This window comes from Petaurus breviceps, unplaced genomic scaffold (genome assembly GCF_028583685.1).
Source record: "Petaurus breviceps papuanus isolate PSGF00001 unplaced genomic scaffold, PetGlider_PUasm1.0 90887, whole genome shotgun sequence".
Taxonomy (NCBI): Eukaryota; Metazoa; Chordata; class Mammalia; order Diprotodontia; family Petauridae; genus Petaurus; species Petaurus breviceps.
In genome coordinates this window covers 589,154-613,426 of record NW_027187370.1, presented here as the reverse complement: position 1 = coordinate 613,426, position 24,273 = coordinate 589,154, and the positions used below count along the sequence as shown (strand labels likewise).

Genomic DNA, 24,273 nt, shown 5'->3' with positions numbered 1-24,273 from the left:
ACTGTAATAGACAATTGAATGTCTCCTCCCATCCCTAGCCCCCAATCCCAACCTTGCTGCTTTGAGTATATAACTAGGTTTTGGGACTTCCTGTATATCTTCATCTCCTGCTAATGGATTCTTGTGTTACTCCCTGGTTGGGTTCACCCTTCTTTGTGAATGCTGAGTTAAAGCCTGTTGCTTAGTGCAAACTTGATTTCAGCACTGATTAACTGACATAGCTTGTAAGCTATAATTATCAACCTCCAATTAAAATCATAATTTTATGTTGCAACACATGAATATTGCAAAATCTTATGGCATAAATCAGATTGCATTTCATATTAACAAACTTTTCCTGTCAACTTACCTTTATAAAAACATACACAAAACAACAAACCCAACCCAACCAAACCTTCCTGGCTGCTTCTACTGCTATGGTCCTTGGGCTAAATAAGGAATTCTGCCCAGTAAAGACTAATTGCCAATAATGTATAGCCCTTTTGATTATGCTGCCCAGTGCCCCACTGGCCATAGCATAGTAACAAACACATTATGTCATTATAATAATAACTGACACCTGGAGAGGGCTTTAAAGCTTGTAAAGTGCTTTACCTTGTTTGAACCTCATAATAATCCTGTGAATTAGGTAATGTAATATCATTATTTCCATTTTATTTATGAGGAAACTGAAAATCAGGGAACTTAAGTGACTTGAACCTGGTCTCAGAGTTAGTGTCAGAGGAAGGATTGGGATTCAGGTCTTCTTGATTTCAAATTCAACCCTTTATCCACTATCCCACACTAGTCTACTGCAGGTTTTTTTAACCTCCAATGTCTTTATAAATGACTAAGTTAAATATATTTTTCATTCAAAATCATACATCTTTCAAATAATTTTAAATCTCTTGACAACCACCATTATTTATTTGTATATATGTAGAGCTTCTTGAGGGTGGGGAGTGGGGGTGGTGTATTAATTTTCATCTTTTTTTCTCTTTCCACTGGTTAGCACAGTGCCTGGCTCATTGTGGTAGGTGCAGATGAAATGCCTCCTCAAACTCCAGGTTTTCAGAGACAATTCCATGTTTCTTTTTCATCATCATCATCATCATCATCATCATCATCATCATCATCTTCTTCTTCTTCTTTTTCTTCTTCTTCTTTTTTCTCCTCCTCCTCCCCTTCTTCCTTCACTTTAAGGAGTGGAAGAATGACACACAGAAGAGGAAAGAAGGAAGGGAAAATGCTTAGTGTTTACTTGGAGTTAAAGACAAATTTAAGACCATCTAATAGGAATTATAGGAAGCAGCCAAAGTTGAACAATTGGTGGTTGGTGATTACCCACACAGGGAATACTGAGGCAATTATTTGTCGACATGGTAATAGCAAGTTAGAGAAGTCTTTGATATATGGGGCATGTAATAAAAGAAATAATAGAAAACCTCTGAAAACTTATCAAAATAAAATAATTGCTACCAATTTCTGGCAATTAATATGAACAGAAACAGTTGCTGGCAGAAAAAAAACTTTGAAAAATAGCTAAAAATGATAAAGTTTTGAACAAGAAACTGAAAATAATAAGAGCACAGGAGATATTTTCTCCAGTGTTGACCATTGCAAGCAAAGGATGATGAAGGGAACGACTGATTCATAATATGAAAGGGAGCAACTGAGAATGGAATTTGGATTTCTAGACTATGGCTTAAAATATAGGGATGACAGATTCCTTGTGACTGGATGTAATGTACCCAGCAAAGAGTGATAAGCATGAATTTGCCAGACCCCCAAGAAGAGATAGAACGCATCTCTCTCCATTCTTTTTGTTCTTTGTTAAAAGGGATGGTTCTCTGAGTGGAAGAGGGAAAAGAATATACTGGGAAATGGAAGTAATACAAAGGATATCAATAAAATTTTAAAGCAGACAGTATGTTTGCTGGATGTCTTGCCAGCTTAAAGCTGCTTAAGTCTCTGACCTTCAGTTTCCTTGGCTGTAAAATAAGGGAGTTGGACTAGATGGTCATGAAGGTACTTTCTAACTCTTAACCTTTGATTTTCTTATAAATAAAAGGAAGCCTGGCTTCATCAACACAAAGTCATGATAGACAAACCTTCTTTTCTTTTCTTTTTGACAGGACTGCTAAATATAGTTTACCTGTGTTTTAGAGAAGTGTTTGATAAAATATCTCATTTCTTGTGGAAATGGAGAGAGATGTGAACTAGATGTTACATAGATACATTAAGATTGATCTGGAACTGGTTGAATGGCTAGACTCAAAGTGTAGTTATTGGTTCAATGTCTACTTGGTAGTAGGTCTCTATTGATATGTCTTGGGGAATCTGTGCTTGGCCCTGTATGTTTGGAAATTTTGATCAATGATTTTGATAAAAGCAAAGAGCATTATCAAATTTTCAGATGATATAAAAGTGAGAGACAGCTAACATAGTAGATGACAAAGTCAGAATCCAACAAGGTATTGGCAGCACTGGTTTGAATTTATTTAAATGAAATTCAGTAGGGATCAGTGTAAAAGTTTTACACTTGAGCTCAAAAAATCAATTTTATAATTGCAGGATAAGTGTATTATGCTAGATGGTAGTTTGTTTAAAAAAGATATGTTGGGGCAGCCAGGTAGTACAGTGAATAGAGCACTGGCTCTGGAGTCAGGAGGACCTGAGTTCAAACCCGGCCTCAGACACTTAACACAAAAACTATCCGTGTGACCTTAGGCAAGTCATGTAACCCCAACTGCCCTCCAAAAAGCCAAAAAAAAAAAAAGATATGTTTATTTTATTGTATTACAAGCTCATCCTTAGCAGGATGATATGATAGTGAAAAAGTCACAGGTGGCCCTTGGCCACATAAGAAAAGCATCATTTCCAAGAATAAAGAAGTGATGGTCCCTCTGTACTCTTTCCTGGATAAACCCCATCTTGAGTGTTGTATTTAGTTCTGTGTGCCACCATTAAGAAGTATTGAAGGCCAATCTCTGACCTGGCCCATACATGGGAAGACTCTGGTCCAGGATTTCTCCCAAGCCAGCTCCCCATGAAGGCCATAATATGTCTTAAGATTGGCTTACCATCTCTTCCTGACTTGCAGGAGTTTAGGACATGATAACCAAGCAGTGACCCAGACATAGATGCATGCAAGGGAACAAGGACATTAAAACATACAGACGTGTGTAAATGAACAAGGACATTAAACATTTTCTCATGGGGACCTAAGAGATAATTGCTTTACATTCATTATATAAACCCTGCTCTCTGATCAATAAATTGGAACTTCTGTGACAGATCCCACCTGGCTTGTGTCCATCATTCCACACTTCTCGGTTCGGCCTGTGCCCATTTTGATGCAGGCATCAAAGTTTATTGATAAGCTGGAAAGCATATAATGTAATGCAAACAGGGTGTCAAAGGCTCTTAAGTATATGTTATATGAGGATTGTTTAGATTAATTGAGATATTTGGCTTGGATGCAGCAATGGGGAACCTGTGGCCTTAAGGCCACATGTGGCCCTCTAGGTCCTCAAGTGAAGCCCTTTGACTGAACTCAAACTTCACAAAACAAATCCCCTTAATAAAAGGATTTGTTCTGCAACACTTGGACTCAGTCAAAATGTAGCACCCAAGGACCTAGAAGGCCACATGAGGCCTTGAGGCCTCAGGTTCCCCACCCCTGGATAAGAGTCTTCAAATACTTGCCTTAAACCATTTGAAAAGCTATCATATAAAAGTAGGACTAAATTTGTTCTGTTTATATACCGAATTAAAAAAAAACAAGAGTAATGGATTAAAGGTACAAAGGCAAATTTAGCCTTGGTGTCAGGAAAAGCTTCCTTGAAAGTAGAGCAGCTGCCAAAGTACAATGGGCTGGCTTAGGAAGCAATGGGTTCCTCCTCATAGAGGTCTTCAAGCAGGTCAGTTATGTTATGGTTGTGATTCATTTTGGGCATAAGATGGACCAGATAGCCACTGAGGTCTCTTCCAACTCTACAAAGTTGTGATTCTGTGAGCTTTTTTTTAAGTACCTTGAGAAATGAAAGAGAGATGAGTAAATGGAATTAATTTGCTCATGTGCATGCAGCAGTATTAAAAACAAAAACCAATCCACATGTTAACAAATGACTCTGGCACCTAACACAGATGGTAGAAAAGTGAAAGATTACATCAACTATAGTTAACTAAGCCAAGCAAGGTAATTCTTTAGTTATTTCACTGAATCTATAACTTCCCCAGCCAATTTACAGGCTGGTTTCATTTGTATAAAAGAAGGGTTTGGATGACAAGAGCTTTAAGGCCCCTTACAGCTCCAAGATTTTGTGTTTGCTTTGGGAATTGGCTTGTTTATTTGGCAAGGTGTAGCTATTAATTAGAGTGTAAACTTCTTGAGGGCAGGCAGGGGTCTTTTTCATCTCTGTATCCCCCCATGGCACTTACAAGGCCTTTTCCTCCTAAAGAGATGGTTCATGATAAAAGAGTTAGTCCATTGAATCACATATTTTAGTTATAAAAAATAGAAAACTGAATTTAAATTGAATTTAAGATAAAAAAAATTGAAATGCTACTCATTATTATTTATTTTCAAGACTGTTTAGAGAAAACATCTTTGTTGATTAAGCCAAAGGGAATGTAGTATAGTAGATATAATACTGTATCTGGAGTCAGAGGACCTGGGTTTAACTCACTTAATTTACTTATCATAGGACCAAAGATTTAGAGCCAGAAAGGACCTCAGAGCCCTCTAGTCCAACCCCTTCATTTTACAGTTGAAGAAATTATACAGGGAATTTAAGTGACAGATCCAAAGTTGCAAAGGTAGTAGGTGGCAGAAATGGAATTTGAACTCATTTCCTCAGACTCCAAAGCCTGCATTGTTTCTACTGTACTTTGGCAAGTCAGTTTATCTGTCTAGGCCTCAGTTGTTTGCATCTGGAAAATGGGAGGTCTAGACTAGTTCTTTCCAGTTCTGACAATTATTATTCTGTGAACCTTTTGTATTGGAGAGTCATTTCTTCATGGATCATCTACTCTCCATCCATCATTACAAGACTCATAACATCAGTGTCTGCTACTAGCTGAGAATGGATATGTAAAGTTCGCATTGGTATGAACTAGAGGCCTACAGGATTGTGGATATATATGCACATTTTGGCATTAAAAAAAACTACATAGAAATGAAACATCTCTACATATTGCCCTCCCCACCAACATATATACATTTGGATATGATGAAAGCCTAGCATGTGAAAATCTTTCCTAGTACTTTTTTATTTATGGAGGAAAAAAGCTTGCAAATGAAAAACCTCAAAAAGCAAATGATAATGGCCAATCTGTGTATTTAAATGGAAAATCACTTTTACTGAGTCATAGAGAACAGCAGGTTGAGAAATGTGATATGTATCAATATTCTTTATGAAGCCATCAAGTTAAGACGTGTTCATTTGAGTTGGAAAAGTACCATCAAACTCAGGCACACAGCGAGCTCGATAAATGTTAATTGGATTAAATGTTTCTCATTTAAAAGAATAAAAATCCTTCTGACTGTTTTGTTGACAGCCAACATTATTTCCTGCTAAAGGCTTTGGTAATTCAAGAGAAGGGTGTAAATGACATTCAATTTTCTTACCCATTAGGTCAAGTCAGCACCTACTATGTGAGGAGCACAGAGCTGGGGACACAAAGACAAAACAAAATAAAACAAAACAGTCCCTGCCCTCAAGGAGCTCACAGTCTAATGAGAAATGCAACATGCAAATAACAACACATAAACAAATTATAGACAGAATAATTTGGATATAATCCCAGAGGGAAGGCACTGGCATAAAGAGCGACTGGGAAGAGTTTCTTGTAGAAGTTAGGACTTTAGTTAGCTTTCGAAAGAAGCTGGAATGGGGGTTGTTGTTGTTGAGTTGTTTCAGCCATGTCCAGCTCTCTGTGACCACATTTGGGGTTTTCTTGGCAAAGATACTGTAGTGGTTTACCATTTCCTTCTTCAGCTCATTTTCCAGATGGGGAAACTGAGGCAAACAGGGTTAAGTGACTTACCCAGGGTCACATAGCTAGTAAGTGTCTGAGGCTGGATCTGAATTCAGAACCTCTTGACTCCAAGGATTGGGGTAGGGGATCAAAAAACACTTGACTTAGCTCAATATCAAATGTTAGTTAACATTTTTCCAGGATTCATTCACAAAAACATGAGCAATCAACAGCAGTTCCAGAAAAAATAAATATAAACATTAACTGAAGGCTTCAAGAGTCATGTTTCACTTTTACCATTTACTTACTGTGTGATATTGGGCAAATCTTGGTGTTGTACCCAGAAAACAGGAACAAGACCCAAGTAACAATTTATAATTGGAATCTTATTTTACATCATGCTGGCTGATAAGGCCACACATGGAGGGCTGACAAGTTACAATCCCACCCCCATCCCAGGTCCTACAGCAGAGGTAGCTCTGCTTTTAAAGCCTCAGCTTTTAAAGGGATGCCACATGGCCAACGGTTAGGTATTATGTAAGCAGAAATCTGCAGAGGCCACAATCAGTGATTGGTCATTACACACCTTAAAATTCTTGCCAGAGCCAAGTCTCCCTGATCCAGAAGCCTGCCCACCTCCATGAAAGTGAGCTGACTGGGTAAGGGCAGAGCTAAATCCAGCAATCTGCTCACTTCCTTGAGGGAGAGCTGAGTTTGGGGGAAGGGAAAGAATAGGTAAAGAATGGGGCCAGGTATCATATTGGAGCCTCCATTACCCCATATTTCAAATGTAAGTTAGACTAAAACAGTGGTTTCTTGTGTCTCTATGTATTCAATATTTCAATCTCCATATATTCAATTCAATTCCTCATGTCTCCACATATTCAATATAATTGGTTTCCGTTGTAATCCTCCTTATTTAATTTTATGCATTTATGTATTCTAAAAAAGGGGTCCACAAGCTTCACCCAAGGGATCCACAGCTAAAACAGGTTTAAGAACTCCTGTACTAGAGCATCTTTGGGGTGACTTCCAGCTCTAAAGTCCTTTGATACTAATTCTAGATAATATAAATTACTAGAATTCTTTTGAAAATTAAAAAAATTCAATTATCTGCTTTTTTTTCTAAGTTGAAAAAATGATGTTTACATGGCATGTTAACTGTAGTTTATATGTATGTACATATATATATGTTATATGTGTATATATATATATTTCCAGATAAATTACTTATCTGATGTTGTAACCTATTTTTGCATGAGAAATATATCAGATACTTTTGGCAAGAATAAGAACCCCGTTCCATAATGCAATTTGGTTAAGAACATATAATTTACAGTTTAGATGTTTGGAATGTACCCCTTTCCAATTTCCCTGGTAGGATCCCTAAATTTCTTCCCATCATACCTCAAATGCCACCTCCTCATTAAGACTTTCTTTGATTCTCCTAATCCCAGCTCCCATTATTTGTGTTCTCTCCCTCTTGAAATTATTTTGCATGTGTCTTGGAATTGTTTACTTGTAAATATATTGTATCTTCCTAAGAGATGCTAAGGTCATTGGAGAAGAAATTTTTACTTTTTTTTTTTTGGTATATTCTATAGTCTTTCCCCTTTTAGAATGTTAACTTCTTCCCCAGTAGGGATTGTTTAGTATTGTATCCCTAGTGCCTAGCCCAGTGCCTTCAACACAGTAGGAGCTTAATAAATGATTAATTATTTCTAGAACAGTAGGCACAAAATAGATATTTAACAAATGTTAGATTGAATTGAATTCTGATGTCCTTTGGTTATATAGTTAATAAGATTAGAATATTAGTATTTATAAGGAATATTAATAATATCAACCAATAGACATTTATTAGACATTCATTAAATACACACTATGTGCCAGGCATCAGTACATAATTTCAGAAAGGACATCAACTAGGATGGGTTACAAGTTAGTAGATGGGTCTTAAAGACCATCTACTAGGGAGTAGAGGAGTTGTAATCTGTATTAAATAGTGAAGGGAACATCCATGCTGACAAATCACAAATCCCCAAGCGGTTTACTTAAATTTTATGCTGTCTTTCTAAACATTATTTGGGGCAGCTACATGGCAAGTGGATAGAGCACTGGACCTGGAATCAAGAGTACTCATCCTCCTGAGTTCAAATCTGATCTCAGACACTTACTAGCTGTGTGACTCTGGGCAAGTCACTTAACCCTGTTTGCCTCAGTTTCCCTATCTGTCAAATGATCTGGAGAAGGAAATGAAAAACCACTGCAGTATCTCTGCCAAGAGAACCAGAAATGGGGTCATGAAGAATCAGACATGACTGAACAAAACAACAAAATGGAAAGTTATATTATGGCAACATTTGAGGTAGAGTCTTTTTTGACTTATACATGAAGAAGTTTGTCTCATCTCAATTATCTGAAAATTCAGGTAACTCCCCTTTATTGCTTAAGTGGTAACACTCCTCTTTAGCCCATAGCACTGCATATAAGTTGCATGACAACTGTGTCAATGAAGTCTTCAGTGCTCATGTCTTCTGATGATGCCTTCCATAATGCTTCTAGTCCTGTACCCTGAAGGCCGTGGATAACAATGACTAAGATGTTGGCTGGCCTCTCCTCCCTATTGGAACCTACCTTCCCCTAGAGCAATTCCCATCTATATTCTTGTTTGTATTCAGTCTTGTTGCCAGTTTCAGCACTTGAGGTGCAACTGTGCACTCTCCCAAGCAAAAGATCCTTGCATTGGCTGCCCCTCCCAGAGCATTCTCCAGTTGTCCTGCCCCTGTAGAAACCGCGAAGGGGTTCATTGCCTCTAGCCTCAGAGTTGTGAGATGGAGAATTGAGTTCATCATGCTAAGTTGTCTAAGAGCACTGGATTTCAATTCAGATGACTTCAGTTCAAATCTCTGCTCTATCATTTCTTACCTGTGTGACCTCAGACAGGTCAGATAATCTCTCTGAGCCTCAGTTTCCCCACATGCAACATTAGGGGGTTGGGTTCTATGACTTCCAAGGTCAGTTAGGTGGTGCAGTTGATGGAGTGCTGGGTCTGGAATTGAGAAGATCTGGGTTGAAGCTGAGCCATAGACACTTACTAGCTATGTGATCATGGGCAAATCACCTAACTTCTGTCTGCCTCAGTTTCCTCATTGACAAAATGAGGATTATAATAGCATCTACCTCCCAGGATTGTTGTGAGGATCAAATGGAATCACAATGATTATTTTTTAAATTAAATTTTATGTTTATTTTTAGTTTACATAATTCATTTCCACAAGATTTTGAGTTACAAATGTTCTCCCTGTTTTTCCCCTACCCACCACCCCAAAACAGTGATCCCACTGAATACGCCCTCCCCCAATCTGCTCTCTCCTATATCCTCCTCCATTCCCCCCCTGACTTTCCAGTAGGCAAGATAGATCTCCACATTCCAGTGCCTGTATATCTTATTTCCCAGTTGCATGTAAAAAAAAATATATATATATATTTTTAACATTTGATTTTACAACTGTGAATTTCAGATTCTTTCCCTTCCTCCCTCATCACCCACCCTTACTGGGAAGATAAGCAATTCAATATAGGTTGTGCATGTGTAGTTATGCAAAACATTGTGAAAAACTGACTATATTTCCCTCCATCCTATCCTGCCCCCCACTTGTTCTATTCTCTACTTTGACCCTGTCCCTTTTCTTTTTTTTTGAAAGTAAAACATTTTAATAAAATAAGATGTGAAACATGTCAAAAGTAGGAAGTGTCAAGGTTTTTGTCCTTTTGAAGTGTGCCTCACCTCCAAACATCTGTACTTTCTAAGTAAAAATCAGAGTTCCTAATCTAGAACCCAGAAAATCTTCACTATGAGTCTGATATTCTGACATTTAGGATGAAAACTGCCCCTGTATTGATGCATAACAAATTATTATTTGACTATAAAATGAGAATGGGGGGGAGTGGTTTGTCTCTTTTCAGTTCTCTCTTGCCTCAGTTTATTTGGTTTTCCCATGAATACTTTCTACCCCTTTTTCAACATTTATAAAGCATAGCCAAAACATCTTCATTTCTTCCCATATATATTCTTCCTGCACAGAGCCTCCTCTCTCAGGCCTGGGAAATGCCCCTGGTGAATGATCTAAGTGGAGAGGGATGCATCACCAGAGGCTTAGGTTATGAATATTTTTTGGCTGAAGTACAGCGGAATCCCTGAAACCATATAAGATATGGGTAGATTGTATAGAATTATAACAGCTTTTCAATGCCAAAGTTAAAAGTTATATGTATCTGTTATTAGCATTTCAAAATTGCCAAAGATAGAAAGTAACTTGAGGAGAACTAAATTATTTTACCTGAAAATCTTTTTTCAAAATTTTTAATGAAGCAAATTTTAGAACTGAGCTAGAGGTAATTTAGAACTAGGCATGCCCCAAACTAAACTGTTGGTTTCTTGCCTTGCTAACAATTGCCAATACCAATACAGATATAAACAGGAGCAAGGGTTTTCCACCCTTTTCCCCCTAATTTGTTTTTTGTACCTATAAAAAGACATAGGGACACACAATTGATCACTTGGCTACAATGAGGTTTTGTCCAGTAGGCTAGATGGTTAGGTCTTCCCTTCCACAGCATACACATACGTGTTCCATGGGCCACAGGTCACAGCTTCCACGTGAAGCAGATTATCTGTAAAATAGTGCACCAGCTGGGGCCGATTCAAACTGGCTATATTCTTGTGACCAAGTTGTCCATATTTACCCCAGCCCCAAGTGTAGAGTTCACCATCTCCACCTGCCACCATCTTCTCTCTTTCTGTTATGGCTCTGGAAGGCAGTCCAAGTTGCCCAGATTCATTCCAGCCCCAGATATAAAGATCACCAGCCTCACTCACGCAGAGAGAATGCCACCCGCCAGCTGAGACTTGGGCCATGGCTAGGCCCTGAAGTGCCTCCAGCAGCCGAGGCTCCAGCTCTGCCTCCAGGGCCCCATGGCCCAGCTGGCCAAGTCTGCCTGTGCCCCAGGTGTACACTTGCCCCATTCCACCCAGCAGCAGGGCATGCTCTGCCCCCAGCACCAGCTGTCAGCTGTCGTGTCTTCAGCTCAGGGGACAGGGGCTGGGTGAAAGGCTGCCTGGGGCTCACATACCACCCTGGTTCAGGAACTAAGGGTAGCAAAGCAGGATCCAGGGGACCTCCTCCATGACCTCCAGCCTGGTCCCCAGACCCAGAATCCTCCTCCCAGTCTCCCTGATCGGTCGTGTCCACAGGGGCTCCCCTTGCAGCTCAGGGGCTGCAGCCCAGGCTTGCACCTCTGCTGGGGTTCCTTCCACTGCCAAGCGCAGCACGAGCAGATGCTGCTCTGAGGCCAACAAGTCTCTGCAGCGGTAGAGCTGGCCGTTCACAGAGCCCGACAGCACTAAGCGCCTGTCTTGAGTCACGAAGCCGGTGAAGCTCCAGCTTGGCCGCACGTGGAGGACCTTGGTGACCGCCGCGCGGGCCTTTTCCGGTTATCCCTCTCTGATGTCTTCCAGCACCAGCGGCTCGGGCTCGTGTAGGCTGCTCGATGGCCCCCGCTCCGAGCCCAGTGCCTGGCCGAAGCCGCGGAAGCCGAACCCGAGACCAGCGGGGCCGCACTAGCGGCCTGTCCATGCCGGGAGCACTGGCTGCCCTCGCGGACAGCGCCCTCTGCCGTCCTGAAGCCGCGCGCCCCGCCGAGCCCGAGCCCTGTCTCCTGGGGGCGGGGCTGAGGTTCGACCCTGTCCCTTTTCAAAACTGTATGCTTCTAACTATCCCCGCCCCCCCCCCCCACCCCCTGCCCCCCCCTCCCCCACCCCCCCCCCATCCCCTTCCCTCCTACTCTCCTGTAGGGCAAGATACCCAATTTAATGTGTATGTCATTCCCTCCCTAAGCCAAATTCAATGAGAGTAAGTTTGACCCATTCCCTTTTGCCTTCCTATTCTTTCCCTCCATTGTAACAGTTATCCCTTGCCTCTTGTATATGAGATAATTTACCCCATTCTGTCTCTCCCCATCTCCTCTCATTATGTTCCCCTCTCATCTCTCAATTTCATCTTTTAAATATCATCCCTTCCTATTCAATAGATCCTGTGCCCTCTGTCTATGTATGCCTGTACACATATATACACACTCTCACATATGTATTCATATGCACATATATCCTCCTGTATAGGCATATATGTATGCTTACATATACATATATATGTATATATATATATATATATATACACACACACACACACACACACACATTTATATTTCCTTCAACTATCCTCATACTGAGAAAAGTTTCATAAGTTACTGAAACATGATACTCAGTTTTGCTGGGTAGGTGACTCTTGGTTTTAATCCCAGCTTCTTTGACCTCCGGAATATCATACTCCAAGCCCTTCCATCCCTTAATGTAGAAGCTGCTAGATCCTATGTTATTCTGATTGTGTTTGCACAATATTCAAATTGTTTCTTCTTGGTTGCTTGTAGTGTTTTCTCCTTGATCTGGGAACTCTGGAACCTGGCTATAATATTCCTAGGAGTTTTCTTTTTGGGATCTTTTTTAAGAGGTGATTGGTGAATTCTTTTAATTTCTATTTTGACCTCTGGTTCTAAAATACCAGGGCAATTTTCCTTGAGAATTTCTTGAAGGATGATTTCTAGGTTCTTTTTTTTGATCATGGCTTTCAGGTAGTCCAATAATTTTAAAATTATCTCTCCTGAATTTATTTTCCAGGTCAGTGGTTTTTCCAATGAGATATTTCACATTGCTTTCTAATTTTTTCATTTGTTTGGATCTGTTTTATAGTATCTTGATTTTTCATAATGTCATTAGCTTCCATTTGCTCCAATCTAATTCTGAAGGAATTATTTTCTTCAGTGAGCTTTTGAAATTCTTTTTCCATCTGGCAAATTTGGCTTTTTAAGGCATTCTTCTCCTCATTGGCTTTTTGAGCCTCTTTTGCCACTTGAGTTAATCTATTTTTTAAGGTGTTATTTTCTTCAGTCAGGTTGTTGACTTGTTTTTCATGATTTTCTTGCATCATTCTCATTTCTCTTCCCAATTTTTCCTCCACTTCTCTTACTTGATTTTCAAAATCCTTCTTGAGCTCCTCCATGGCCTGTAACCAATTCATATTTTTCTTGGAAGTTTTTGGTGCAGGAGTTCTGACTTCGTTGTCTTCCTCCCATTCCTTTTTGATCCTTTTTGTCCCCAAAAAAGAAATCTAAAGTTGGATTACTGTGCTTGCTTCACTTCCTTTGCTTGCTCATGTTACCACTCAATTACTTGACTTTTGAGCTCTTTGCCACAGTAGAGCTCTGCTTCCAGAGGGGAGAGCTTTGTCCCAAATTGCTGGGGTTTTTGCAGCTGCCAGAGCTATTAGGAGGATGTTGTCTCTGCAGCCCCCACAAACTCTGTCTCACTGGTCACACACCTCAGGACCACCACCCAAGACCATGATCCAGATCCAGGCAGCTTAAAGCAAGAGTGATTACCCTCTGTATGTGTGCTTGACCCCCCTACAATCTGCAAGCCAGAAGCTCTGAAGCAGCCACATGGACATGGCTGCAGGGCCTCTGCACCTCTTCCACTTCTAGCTCCAGGGGCAGGGGCTGGACCTGCTCCTCTATCTCCCCCAGTTCCAACAGAGTTCTACACTGACCTCTTACTTTTTCTTTGGCATTTATGGATTGATATTTCTGGAAACTGCCACTGCTGCTGGTGATCTACTATCCCAAAGTCTGCTGCAGCTGCTGGTCAGGGCCTCCATGGGGCTAAAACCATGGACTCATGTGGGTGGGGCCAGGCTTGGCTCCCAGCACACTGCAATGAACCCTTTCTATCCACCTGTCAGGCTGCCTTCAGCAGGAGATTTGTTTCTTTCTGTCACTTCGTGGTTTCTGTAGCTCTAAAATTTGTTTAGAGCCATATTTTTTAGGTATTTGAAGTGGTTATGGGGAGAGCTCACAGAGTATTCCTCCTTCTATGCCACCATCTTGGCTCCACCCCTGAAATCACAATTACAAAATACTTAGTACAGTGTCTGGCATAGAGTAGGTGCTTAATAAATGCTCATTCCCTTCCCCCTTCTCCTCTAAGGCCACTTTTTAGCTCTAAATTGATGAATCCTGCTCAACCTAAAACTCACTGTCTAAAGGGGCTGGGATCGTATTTGTGTGTGTGTGTGTGTGTGTGTGTGTGTGTGTGTGTGTGTGTGTATGTGTTTGTATTATCTATCTTGGGATTGATTATTAAGTACAGGTTTTTAAAAAAATCACAATTATTTCCCAACTTCTATTAAATGAAAATGTGTGTGTACGATTCGTTTTCCTGCTTATTCAGAGTTATTTTCATCATAGATTCTCCTATTCCTTCATTGTCATTATAAAAATGTCATCACAAAAAATGCCCTAAAATTACTCCTTCAAAAATGTGATGTGGCTATTTTTAGGATTTATGAAAGCTCATAAAAGTAAACAAGGGAGGAAATACCTCATCTTACAGTGGAGTCTAGCAGGATGAGATAATCAACTGGCATCTTTTAAAACAGCTCTTACTACCTGATCATATGCACTTGTCACTGTCCATTTCATTAACAGCCTAACTTAATTAATTTATGCCAGTTAGGAAGAACAATTGAGCACAGCTTTCTGGTGATTTAAATATATACATAATAAATATTTCTAGTCAATTTGAATAAAAACATTTCTAAAACTATTGATGTTTTTTGTTTTCTATTTGTTTTTGTGCCTTTGTTATTTCTTTCACTCCTCTATGGTAAAATCCTTGCTTGTAGCAAAGGGCAAGGAGGTTACATATCAGGATGATGACTCTGAATCAATTCTGCCCCTTGGAATCCCATGTTTCCTGGTTCCCTTCAAAGATCATCTCAAATCTAACTCCTGGACAAAACCCTCTATGACACCACCCCATAAATCATTCTATTTTCCCCCTTTCCACCAAAATTATTTTGATTTTGGGTGTTCTGGAGCCAGCTTATCCTCATTCTGGAGAGCCAATTGTTAAATTTTCCATATGAGCATTTACACCTTGGAGATGGAGAAATGATACATTAGAGCTTGATTTGTTGATTGTCTAAACTTAAGAAAGTGATAGAGAAAATGTTAATCATGCAGATTGTTTTGAGAGTATTTTTTTCCTTGAGAGCTGGTTGTTAAATATTTACAAGCACACTCTGATATTATATTTTGAACTTATTTGTGTCTATGTTGTTTCCTCTCAGTAGACTACAAGATCCTTGAAGGCAGAGATTCTTTTCATTTTTAACTTTGCATTTCCAGCACCTAGCACAGTGCCTGATAATCAGCACTTAATGTTTGTCAAATTAAATTGAATGGAAAGGAAAAAATTAACTAAATATTTCTTTATTGCTCCACCAAAATGCTTTATTGCTCTACCAAAAAGGAAATGTATTTCATTAGCTTTCCTCTTGAGTCAAAATTAATCATAATCTGAGTTTAATTGCCTTTTAATGTTTTTTATTTATATGTTATAGTCATTGTGTGTATTGTTCCCTTGGTTCTGCTTTCTTTACTCTGCCTCAGTTCATAGTGTTCTTCCCAGGTTTCTCTGAATTTCTCCTATTCCCAAATTCCTATGGGAAAATAGTACCAATGCATTCATATACCAATTTGCTCAGCCCTTCCCCAACCTTCATTGCTTCCACATTTTTGACTCACTTGTAATGAATCTTCCTTTAAGAGGTCAAATGTAATTCACTGTTATTCACTGAACAAAACATTTTAAAATATCTCCGATGGGCAAGACCAGGTATTGAAAAGGCTAAAAAATTAATAAGATACAGCCCCTGTCTTGTAGGAAATTTTGGTCTAACAGGAGGAATTTTTAAAGCACAGATCTGATCATGTTATTTGCCTTTTCAATATATTCCAATGGCTCTCTATTACTCCTGTCATTCAATAAAAACTTTCTGGGACATTTAAGGTCCTTTACAATCTGACCCTGATTAATCTTTCTGGTCGTATTGTGCATTACTTCCTTTCATACATGCCACAATCCAGGCATACTTATCTTTTTTTTCAGTATTTCTCATACAGAAAACTCCATTTCCCACCTCCATGCCTTTGTACTAGTGGCATGCTATGTCTTTAATGTACTCCCTTTTCACCTTGGCCTCTTAAAGTACTATTTACTGTGTGAACCCTTTCCTGATGCCCCTCAGGACCAATGCCTCCCCTCTCAAATGATTTAGAAATACTAAATATGTAAATAGACTGTATGTTTCTTGAGGACAGAGATAGTTTTGTTTTTGTATCTCCAGTGCCTGGTACATAGTTGATGCTTAATAACCGCTTTTTTATTTTTTGGTAGGAAAGGGGGAGTTTTAGTTAAGTCAAAAAACATTTATTAAGTACTTTCAACATGCCAGGCACTGTACTAAGTGAAATACAAATATAAGTAGAAATAAAATGCTACCCTTAAGGAGCTTACATTCTAGGAGGAGAAGATAACACTTATAAGGAAGCTGAAAAATTGGGGGGAGAGAAGAGATAAAGGTACCCAATGTATGGGAGTGGAAGTGGAATGAAGACATGGTTGGTCTGAGCATCCTCCTTAAAATGTAGGTTCTTGGAGGAATCAGCCAATCAGAGGAAGAGGCTGTAATCATAGAAGGTAATTCTAATATGGGTAGTCTAGGGGTGGAGTGAACTTCCAGAGAGAGGATGCTTTTATAGTATGGAAAAGAAAATCCTAGGGAGAGCCAAGAGTGCAGCCTGAAGAGGAATAGTCACTTTAGAAATAAATATAGTACTAGATAGATCTGCTAAGTTCATGGGAAAGGTGCAGAGAAGGGCAGCACCCTTCTGGTTTGGAGATGGGAGCCAGCTGCACAAGGCAGGAAAGTCTTCACATTAAGAAATTATTTGAGGGCAGGTAGGTGGTGCAGTGAATAGAGCATCAGCCCTGGAGTCAGGAGTACCTGAGTTCAAATATGACCTCAGACACTTACTAGCTGTGTGACCTTGGGCAATTCACTTAACCCCAATTACCCTACCTTCCCCCCAGCAAAAAAATAAAGAAGTTATCTGATGCATCTAAAGTTAGTGAAAAGGGTGCTAGATTTGGAAACTTCCTACTCTCATCCTTGGTACTTTTTGTCTTTGGTTGGTTGTTTCAGTCATGTGTGACTCTTTGTGATCCCATTTGGGGTTTTCTTGGCAGAGATATTGGAGTGGTCTACCATTTCCTTTCCCAGTTGATTTTACAGATGAGGAAACGGAGGCAAAAAGGGTTAAGTGACTTGCTTAGGGTCACACAGGTAAGGGTCTAAGGCCAGATTTGAATTCAGGAAGATGAGTTTTCGGGAAGAGGGGGCAGAGTCAAGATGGCAGAGTAGAAACAAGGCCTTCATGCAGTTCTGGCTCCCACCACCTCCAATTCATGTAAAAGGGGACTCTAAACAAACTTTGGAGCTACAGAACCCACAAAATGACACAGAGAAGCTAACCTCATGCTGAGGACAGCCTGGCAGGCCGGCAGGAATTGGCCAGCACCCCGGAGCCAGAGGTTTTAGCCCCAGGGCGGGCCTGACCAACCACTGGCTGGAAGGACTCCAGATCACCAGCAGCTATGGCCATTTCCAGAATTATCAACACATAGATGCAAAGGACAAAGTGAGAGCTCAGTGCAGTGTGGAAAAAAGAGGATGAGTCTTCCTGACTCCAGGTCTGGCACTTTATACACTGTACCACCTAGCTGCCTGAATCCTGTCATAAATACCTTTTATTCATTCATTTGTTGGCTTACCATTTAATGCACTGAGCCCTGGGCTTGGAGCCTGGAATACTTGAATTCAAATCCTGTTCATGCACTTATTAGCTATGTGGCTAACTTTTCTTAGCTTCAGTTTCCTCATCTGTAAAATGGGGATAATAATAACACCTTTCTCATATGGTTGTTGTAAGAATCAAAAGAGATAATACATGTAAAGAACTTTACAAACCTTGAAACTCTATATAATAAAAATAATGTATCATATTGCTGACTTTTTGAAATAAATTTCCTGAATCTTGTCCAAATTAATTGCTGTCTAATCATTTCTTCTCCATCACATACTTATGTGGCTATTTTTAAAACCTAAACATTTATCAACATTCATTCCTTAGATTCACCTCATTATGAACCTGTTAAGATTTTTTTGAATTCTAATTCTTCCAGCTCATGCATTAGCTCTTCCTTTTGCTTTGTGTTTTGTGTATATTTCTTAAACATTTCATCTACAGCTTCAATTGAGATGAAGACAACAATTCTGAGCAGGATAGGGCCAAAGCCAGAGACATGTGGCACACCTTCCTCTCAAAGACTGATCCATCAGCTAATGCTTTTTCATCTTGGCTGTTCAAGCAGTCATAAATCCTTCTAAATTTACAATGCTAGTAGCTTACATTTATATAGCACCTGAAGGTTTTCTAAGCACTTACACATATGATCTCATTTGATCTCCAAAACCTGTATAATAATGTACGATTATTATCATCCCCATTTCAAAGAGAAGGAAACTGAGGCCAAGGGGGGTTAAGTGACTTGCACAGGGTCTCACAGTAGGTATCTGAGGTATGGATTGAATCAAAATCTTCCTGACTCCAAGTGAAAGATGTTAGCTAATATGCCATCTAATTACCTAGCACCATCAGTTAGTCCACATTTCTCCACCTTGTTCACAAGGCTATTTAGCAAAAGTCTTTGTTAAATGCCTCACTGAAATCCAAATGCACTCTCATTTATAGTATTAATAGTAAACCATATAGTATCTGTTAGTCTCATTAATTAGTTAATCTGGTATGTCTTGCTCACGGTGGACCAATGGTGATTTCTGATGATACACTTCTCTTTTTAGGAGCTCATACCTCTGTTATTTAATGACTTGTTCTTGTCTGACATGGTTCAAGCTCACTGATGTATGGTTTCTGGAACCTATTTCCTGTGTTTTTTTAACTAATGGCATGTTTGGTAATCTGTAGGTTCCAATTTTGCTTCTGTCCTTCCTGATTCTTTAACAATGACCAATAGCAGTTTAACAATCACACCTGAAAGTTCATTCTGTACCCTTGGTTGTAATCAGGAGACTTGAACTCATTTGGAGATGAGAGAGGCTATAATGAGTTTAGGGAACAGCCAAAATTGTTCCAACTTGACTGGAACAAGGTCAGTAAAGGAGCATAATATGAAATAAGTCCCAAAAGTTCAGTTGGAGCCACATTGTAGAAAGCTTTAAGAACCAGGATGGAGACTTTGCATTTTATCTTAGAGACAATAGGGAATCAGGCACTAAACAATTGAGTAAGGGGTGATCCCATCAGACCTGTATCTCAGGAAAATCTTTTTTGGCAGATGTTTGGAGCATGGGGTAGAAAGATGATATAATAGAAGTAGGGAGCTCAGAAGGGTTTTTATAATAGGTCAGGGAAGAGATGATGAGGATCTGAACCAGGGCAGTGACTTCCTGAATGAAAGAATGGGACAATAAGCAATGTGGAGGTGGAATTGATAAGAATTGCCAACTGACTAGATATGGGGAGTGAAGGTGAGGGAAGAATCAATGATGACTCAGAGGCTGTGAACCTGAGTGAGTAGAAGATAGTACCCTCAATAGAAATAGGGAAGTTTAGAGGAGGAGTGGTCTGAAGGGAAGTGAAAATAGAGAAGTGGGTTTAAATGGACGTAAAGATAGAAGGGTAGGTCTGGGGGGGGAAGGTGAAGGTAGTGAGTTCTGCTTGGCATTAGTTGAGTTTGAAGGGCTGATAGGTTGTCGTTGTTGTTTGTCCTTTGTTCTTGAAGAGGCCCATGACATCAGGAAGGTGATACCATGACTTGCAATTGAATTGGATTTAAGTGAGGCCAGGCTGTGCAAAGTCACCAGCCTCACTTTCTCCCCAGGAGCCATTTGTATCCAGTGCTAAGATATAGACCAGGATAACTGGAGATGGCTCCAGATGCAGTGGGAGACCATGGCCTTTTAAAATTAAGGTCTTTCCCAGGTCTCAGTTTGACTTAGGGAATTAAGGTTAGGTAAGAAATGAGGCAAAGAATGACCTCTTTTACCTAGTAAAAAAATTGATCTGGTAGGGGAAGACCCTCAGGGTTTCTGGCCAAAAGAGAAACAATTGCTATTTACACTCACTTTGAGTCATCAGGACCCAAACAATGACCAAGAGAAGTTTGGGCTGGGACCTATTGCTGGCCAATCAATAAAAGTCAGAGTGATTTGGATTCAAGGCGCAATCCTTAAGAAAGAAATCTAGCCTTTAAACTACAAGATATCTTTTGATGTTTCAGCTATCAAAATTTATACTCCTTTGGGCACAGTACCTGAAGCTAAAGGTATGAAACCCTATGTGAACAGAGGTAGAGGAGAGAGGTAGCAAAGGGACAGAGGGAGGGAGGAAGGGAGGGAGCTTCAAAGCAAGTTATTAATTTGATCTTAGAAATAAATGTGAGAGAAGCAGGAATGGAATGGAAGGAAAGAGATGGTGTAGTGGGGAGAGCTCTGGACTTGGAATCAGGTCCCACCTCTGACACTAGTCATTTAACCTCTGTCTGCCTCAATTTTCTCATCTGTAAAATGTAAAAGTAGGACTCTAAGGTCCCTTTTGGCTCTAGATCCTGTATTTGTGGAAGCAGCATGTATAGGATTTTACCACTAACTGGGCATGTGTGTCAATGTTCCAGTGCATGGACACCCGGTTCCTTGAATCAGGGATGCCAGGGGATTGGAAAGGCAGCTCTAGGTTCTGTTTAGAACACTTCTTTATTATTATTCAGTGTCCCCTACTGTGAATCCTGGAGAAGCACAAGCACTTAAACATACAAACACGGTTTTCTTACCCACCTCCAGAAACCCCAGCACTGGGCAAACCAACACTACTAGTAGCTCCAGATCCATCTGACTTCTGACCTTTATACTATTACCACACCATGTTTCCTCACCAGGTATAATCTGGCTTCTCCAGATGCAACAGCACCAGCTCTGACCATTCTTCTCAAGTGTCTGACTAAGGGCAGGCTGCCGTGAATGTGCCAATGATAATTTTTTCCAACCAGAGCTAGATGTTTCCTACAGCTTTGGCTCAATAGGAGTAGCCTTGGGAATCTTTAGCAGGAGATGCTTCCTGGGCTCTCCCCTACTTCTGGTTCCTGTAATTATCTCATTCTCCTCACTTAGCTGGTCACAGGGTGGTGAGAAGTAAATCAAAGATGATTCTAAGAGTTTAGACACATGTAACTCAGGGCACTGTGGTGTCATTTAAAAAAGCCTTATTAGGCAAGTCAGGAGAAGAAATAGGTTTTTTTTTTGGGGGGGGGGAAGAATTTATTTTAGAGCATACTATGAATATGTTATTATTATGAATATGAGATGTTATGAAATATAGGAAAATATTATGAATATGAGATATCAATGCAGTGCTTGACTCATAGTAAATGCTTGATGTATGCCTGTTAATTAATTAATTCAGCAAAACTTCCAGGTAGAAATTATTCAATTGGAAATATGAGTCTGACTCTGGGTCCAATTTTCTGTCCATCATACCATGTTGCCTCTCTATTCTACATTAGAACACAGCAATTTATGAGTGCCTCACATCCTAACTCATATTAGATTGTAAGCTTAGTAGCAGACACTAAATGTCATTTTTCATCTTTTATCTCCCCCAGTACCGAGCACATATCTAGCATGTGGTAATTAATATTTGTTCCTTTGAGTTTTGGCTTTTCAAAAGAAAACAAAAATAAAAAAATCAAAATGGTACATCATTGACTAAGTTTTCTGAATATGTGAAAAAGTGCATGGTTTAGCTTGAATTTTTCAGATTGGCTTTGGAAGCTTTGATTCCCAGACAGACATTTACTCTCCACTTTCAATACAAAACTGAACCCTTAGTCCTGGGTAAACCTTGGGTGTAAATCACTCATTTGTAAATTAATATGATTCCAGTTGATCTTCCCTGAAGGCTTGCTTTTAGAAATTTCCTAAATATCTAAAATAGATTTTGACAAATGTCATAGTTTTTCTAAGACTTATTTCATGAGGTTCCACAAGATGGCACTCTTGTAACAGGTACAATTTTAGCTAGGTTACCTTTTGTGGTTTAGTCTTTCCTATTCATTGATTTTAAATAACCTTGGCAAATGTACAAGCACCCAGAGTGCTAACCTTGGGATGTGAGTTTTCTTTTTGGTTCCTTACAGCAACTCTTTGCTAGTCAGCTCCTCTCCCAAAGGAAACAAACAAACAAAAAACTCAAAACAAAAATTTTAAGGAGGCAGTGCCGTACAGTGGAAACAAAACTAATTCTTGAGTCATGGGATCAGAGCTCAAATTCCACCTCTGCTGCTTACCCTCCCTTCTCTCCCTAACCTCTACCATTTGAACTTGGGCAAGTCACTTAACCTCAATGAATCTCAGTTTCCTCAAATGAGAAGGTTGGATTGAATCCCATTTGGAGTTTTCTTGGCAGAGATACTGGAGTGGTTTGCTATTTCTTCTCCAGCTCATTTTATAGAAGAGGAAAATGAGGCAACCAGGGTTATATGACTTGCTCAGGGTCACACAGCTAGTAAGTGTCTGAGGTCAAATTTGAATTCAGGTCCTTCTCACTCCAGGGCCAGCACTCTATCCACTGTGCCACCTAGCTGCCCCCAAAAGGGGTGGATTTGATGGTGTCTTAAGTTCCTTTTGGCTCTAAGCTATACTCTCTTGTGACCCTGACATTTCAGTCTAAGCAGATATGGCACTCCTGTTCAATCTTCTGTAGATTGGCTGTATTCTTATGATAAGAGCACTTATCTGCACTTGATTGCATGGAGAGTGGGGCAAAGTAAACCTAGCTATGAGGCATTATAAAGTCCTCTCTGCAGAGTTCAGGTTCCAGCATACTGGAACAGAATGAAGGTATTTATTTCATTTAATCAATCTACTTCCATATATCTAGGATTGTAAAGGATCTAAGTGAAATGACTTGCTCAAGTTCTCACACATGCTAAGCATAGCCAGGATTTGAACTAAGGTCTTCTAGCTCCATTTTCAATACTCTTATCACTATGCCTTACTGCCCCACTAATTTCCTTTCACTAAAGAAGGGGCATTCCATGCTGTGTTCCATGAAGGGAATCTTAGACCCAGATGCCGGCTAGGGTTCTGTGGGGCCTTCCAAAGTGAATATTGTTCTACTAGATAGGGTTAGAACATGGTTAGATATTGTTATCAACTGATTGTTTTGTTATTTGAAACTTGTGTGCTTAGAGGCGGCTAGGTGGCGCAGTGAATGGAGCACTGGCCCTGGAGTCAGGAGGACCTGAGTTCAAATCCAGCTTCAGACACTTGGCATTTACTAGCCATGTGACCTTGGGCAAGTCACTTAACCCCAATTACCCTCCAAATAAAAAAAGAAAAAAAGGAAATGTGTGTCAATCCTATGTCTTAATCTTGTACTTTTTTCTTTTATCTTCAATTTTCATTTGTCTGTAGTGCTGCATTTGTTACCAGCCATAGCAGAGGTTGCTTTCTAAAAACAGCTACTGTAGTTGTTATTATCCATCCATGGAACTGTCATTACATTTGTAATCAAAGGAGAAGCATAAAAGTAGAAGAGAGTTTATTACAGTAAAATTATTCTAATATATTATTATACTAATAATAATTCTATTATTAGTAGAAAAGAATATTATTCCTACAACTTCTTCCATCTTCAAACTTATTACCCAAATATTTAATTATTCCATTAACTATTGCAAATGACCAAATCCTCTCTCTCTCCCTCACCCAATCCCATGGATCATTAGCTACAGACACATTTTGCTTCATTTTTATTTTCCTTATATTTATGCCATTAACATTTTATTGCTTGATCAAGGAGACATGCAGTTTTCAAAATATAAAATGTAGACTTCAAAAAAGTTGAAACCCTCTAATTTAAAGCCATCAAAATAGTTTAAAAAAACCCTATGCTTTTGGATTCACTGCTATAGGAAACTCCCTTTACTGATACAAGTGGACACCTACTCTGGAACTTATGGTCTTAGAACTAAATTGAGCAGGTCATTGGGAGGTTGAAGGCCTTACCCTGCATGACACACATCAGAAGCAAGACCTGAACCCCAGACCTTCTATTTCTAAGGCCAACTCTCTATCTGCGGTATCATACTGCCTCTTATCAAGACCATCCATCATTTCTTAATGTATAATGTCAAGAAATTCCTTTCAATGCATATGACTGTTTAGAGAACGTTGTGGCATGCAGGACTAGTAAGCCTTACTGTTATCTGCCCTA

General features: G+C 39.7%; 1 long non-coding RNA gene and 1 pseudogene across 1 annotated transcript; both read right to left on the bottom strand.

The window, feature by feature from the left end:
- Window positions 1–1,067: 1,067 nt before the first annotated feature.
- Window positions 1,068–6,609, bottom strand: LOC138150733 (uncharacterized). Its single transcript, XR_011165642.1, has 2 exons — window positions 6,548–6,609; window positions 1,068–1,175 (listed from the first exon to the last, which is right to left on the bottom strand). It is a non-coding gene; the product is annotated as an uncharacterized lncRNA (long non-coding RNA).
- Window positions 6,610–10,288: 3,679 nt separating this feature from the next.
- LOC138150760 (RCC1 domain-containing protein 1-like) lies at window positions 10,289–13,421 on the bottom strand (annotated as a pseudogene).
- Window positions 13,422–24,273: the final 10,852 nt, after the last annotated feature.